Source organism: Oncorhynchus mykiss, chromosome 23, assembly GCF_057628025.1.
Source record: "Oncorhynchus mykiss isolate SJ-2025 chromosome 23, ASM5762802v1, whole genome shotgun sequence".
In the NCBI taxonomy this organism is placed as follows: Eukaryota; Metazoa; Chordata; class Actinopteri; order Salmoniformes; family Salmonidae; genus Oncorhynchus; species Oncorhynchus mykiss.
Window position 1 is genome coordinate 56,231,044 of NC_143044.1, and position 4,573 is coordinate 56,235,616.

Below are 4,573 nucleotides of genomic sequence, written 5' to 3' on the forward strand. Positions count from 1 at the left end.
TTTGTGAATTGTAAGTGGTGCGTAAGCTACACTCCCCCTATTTTTTTTTTGTCGTTGTTGATGATTTCCCTGTTTTAATAATTAATTAGTATTTCCCCATTTTTTTTTAAATCATGAAATAATAATTTCCTGTGTTTAAGGAATTAGCAATTACCCCTGTTTTACTAAGGAATTAGATATTTCTTATTTGACCTGTTGCATCCTATATTTAGTTTCTAATTGTGCGTAGCCATAGAAACGACCTTCCCACGTCACCTTGTTCATTTTCAGGAGGGGGTTTGTGCACAAAAAATGATCACACCAGAGCTGATCCATTCTAGTGTTTTGTTCTCATTGGGAGTGGCCTATGATTACGTATGTACTTAATATTAGTCGATCTAATGTGCTAAATCAAATGTTTGAGAGCTGGAGCAGTGTAAAGGCGTTCTCTAGAGTGATGAATCCCGCTTCACCATCTGGCAGTCCGACGAACGCATCTGAGTTTGGCGGATGCCAGGAGAACGCTACCTGTCCTACTGCATAGTGCCAACTGTGAAGTTTGGTGTAGGAGGTATAATGGTCTGGGGCTGTTTTTCATGGTTCGGGATAGGCCCCTTAGTTCCAGTGAAGGGAAATCTTAATGCTACAGCATGCATTCTAGACAATTATGTGCTTCCAACTTTGTGGCAGCAGTTTGGGGAAGGCCCTTTCCTGTTTCAGCATGATAACAATGCCCCCGTGCACAAAGCGAGGTCCATACAGAAAGGGTTTGTTGAGATCGGTGTGGAAGAACTTCACTGGCCTGCACAGAGCCCTGACCTCAACTCCATCAAACACCTTTGAGAAAAATTGGAACGCCGACTGGGAGCCAGGCCTAATCGCCCAACATCAGTACCCGACCTCACTAATGCTTTTGTGGCTGAATGGAAGCATGTCCCCGTATTGATATTCCAACATCTAGTGGATAAGCCTTCCCAGAAGAGTGGAGGCTGTTATAGCAGCAAAGGAGGGACCAACTCCATATTAATGCCCATTATTTTGGAATGAGATGTTCAACAAGCGGGTGTCCACATACTTTTGGTCATGTAATTGACTATCTGATGTGCTATGTTACACCCTGTTGTGTATTGGTTTAGTTCTGTACTATAGGTTGGTTGAAGAGATGTCAGTCAGTTAAACAGGTTGGCCAGAGAGAGCGAACAGAGAACATCATGTGGCAACAGAAGGCATTGAAGCACCTCACCCAGTGCTCATTATTTGTTGCACAAATATTTATCCAATCCATTGATGCTTACTTTGCCATCCTTTGCTGTATATATTGTTGTTTTCAAATAAATAAATAATTCAGACTTGTATAAATAAGGAAGTGTCCATGTTTAGTGCAGAAAGTGTATCAAGGGATTTATGATTGTGTACGGTTGATTCCTCAGCAGAGTAGGCTGATGTACATGTGGGTCTACAGGAGAGAAGGCGAATGAATGAATGAATGGCGCGAGAGACTTAACAGCAGGTCAGGCTGAACTGAGTGGTGAGTATGGAGCGGACCAACAGCATGGAACCAACTAGTATGGAACCGCTTGTAGTGTCAACTTAAAATATAATATATATATTCTTCTTCTTTTTTTTTATATATAAAATCCCCAAAATTGACCTGACATGGAAATGCCCGTAGTTGCAGAATCACCCAATTACGAGACCGTGATACTACGAATGTTCTGCCTTGTCATGTTATGTCTTGACAGGTAGGTGGCGCCAAAACTCAGCTATAGCCATACAACAAAGCTGGAGGTTTTAAGGTGGGAGGGAACACGTCACCCCACTATCAAAGATTTCTATAACTAACCCAAGATATACCAGAGCCTGTCCTTTCCAATGAGAGCAAATGAATCATAGTGGGCAGAACAAGGAAGGAGGTGGGCAGAGCCAAGCACGAGCTAGTGAGATCCTATTGGCGTGTTCTAGAGTTTATTTGCATATTTCTGTTAAGGGAACGCCTACTCTGAAGAGTACGTGTACAATAACCAAATTCGCTCTTGCACTCCTAAACAACGCATTTTTTTTAAACATTTGGCAAAGCGTAAAATCTACAAAACATCTACTATGTTTGTTACAGACTCTAGTTTTGGAAACAGAAAACCGTATGGAGATCAAATGTTTCATCGATGAGAAAATTTTGCAGATTGTAGGCCAAAATCCATCTGGCTCCATCTTCTCCCACAGCCGGCTATTGGGGTTCCTCTTATCACCATATTAGGTAGTGAGTGGAAACGCCAACCGGTTTCTTCACATTTATACAGCCAGTGAAAGATCTGGCTCATTGTTCCATCTGTGCCACTATCATCTAAGGGGAATGTAAATTATAGGTAAGGTTCGGGTTTAGGGTAGGGACGTCCCAATGAGCTCATATAGGAATGACTGTAATTTATAGGTTGGATTATTTTTTTTCATTTACTTCAGACGTGATGTCTTGCTAAGGTTTTCACTCACTTTGCAGGCATGTCATAGGATTGGTCAGAGGGGAACACATGTTGAAGAACTGCTGCTGATTGGTTGTGTTGAATCAGACGACGTAAGCTGTTGTGCGGGTGATTTTACCAGGTGAACCGCCCTAGTGCCATTATGACCTAAAGTAACCTCTTCTTGACAAGGTGATGTAACCATAACCTCCATCAAACACAATGCATATGTAATTATCCTACATTCACCAATGGGAAATGAACACAGTCTTATTGTGTTGGCGGGGTGTGTCAGAGTCATATGGGATATATCCCAAATGGCTCCATATTCCCTATATAGTGCACTACTTTTGAAAAGAGAGCCCTGGTCAAGTTAAGCACTATATCGGCAATAGGGTGCCATTTGGGGAGCAGATTATATCTACATTCATAGTTCTACCCAGACATGATTCCTAGAGCTCTAGCCAGCTTTGCATTTTAGGGAAACCCTTCACTTGCAATTTACTGAGAGCTTTGGCCTCAAAGACAAAGATAGAACAGCCATGGATCTGTTAAGTAAATCAAATAAAAATGTATTTGCTCCGAATACAACAGGTGTAGGTAGACCTTACAGTGAAATGCTGAATACAACAGGTGTAGTAGACCTTACAGTGAAATGCTGAATACAACAGGTGTAGTAGACCTTACAGTGAAATGCTGAATACAACAGGTGTAGTAGACCTTACAGTGAAATGCTGAATACAACAGGTGTAGTAGACCTTACAGTGAAATGCTGAATACAACAGGTGTAGTAGACCTTACAGTGAAATGCTGAATACAACAGGTGTAGGTAGACCTTACAGTGAAATGCTGAATACAACAGGTGTAGGTAGACCTTACAGTGAAATGCTGAATACAACAGGTGTAGGTAGACCTTACAGTGAAATGCTGAATACAACAGGTGTAGTAGACCTTACAGTGAAATGCTGAATACAACAGGTGTAGTAGACCTTACAGTGAAATGCTGAATACAACAGGTGTAGTAGACCTTACAGTGAAATGCTGAATACAACAGGTGTAGGTAGACCTTACAGTGAAATGCTGAATACAACAGGTGTAGTAGACCTTACAGTGAAATGCTGAATACAACAGGTGTAGTAGACCTTACAGTGAAATGCTGAATACAACAGGTGTAGGTAGACCTTACAGTGAAATGCTGAATACAACAGGTGTAGTAGACCTTACAGTGAAATGCTGAATACAACGGGTGTAGTAGACCTTACAGTGAAATGCTGAATACAACAGGTGTAGGTAGACCTTACAGTGAAATGATGAATACAACAGGTGTAGGTAGACCTTACAGTGAAATGATGAATACAACAGGTGTAGGTAGACCTTACAGTGAAATGCTGAATACAACAGGTGTAGTAGACCTTACAGTGAAATGCTGAATACAACAGGTGTAGGTAGACCTTACAGTGAAATGCTGAATACAACAGGTGTAGTAGACCTCACAGTGAAATGCTGAATACAACAGGTGTAGGTAGACCTTACAGTGAAATGCTGAATACAACAGGTGTAGGTAGACCTTACAGTGAAATGCTGAATACAACAGGTGTAGGTAGACCTTACAGTGAAATGCTGAATACAACAGGTGTAGTAGACCTCACAGTGAAATGCTGAATACAACAGGTGTAGGTAGACCTTACAGTGAAATGCTGAATACAACAGGTGTAGGTAGACCTTACAGTGAAATGCTGAATACAACAGGTGTAGGTAGACCTTACAGTGAAATGCTGAATACAACAGGTGTAGGTAGACCTTACAGTGAAATGCTGAATACAACAGGTGCAGGTAGACCTTACAGTGAAATGCTGAATACAACAGGTGTAGGTAGACCTTACAGTGAAATGCTGAATACAACAGGTGTAGGTAGACCTTACAGTGAAATGCTGAATACAACAGGTGTAGGTAGACCTTACAGTGAAATGCTGAATACAACAGGTGTAGTAGACCTTACAGTGAAATGCTGAATACAACAGGTGTAGGTAGTCCTTACAGTGAAATGCTGAATACAACAGGTGTAGTAGACCTTACAGTGAAATGCTGAATACAACAGGTGTAGTAGACCTTACAGTGAAATGCTGAATACAACAGGT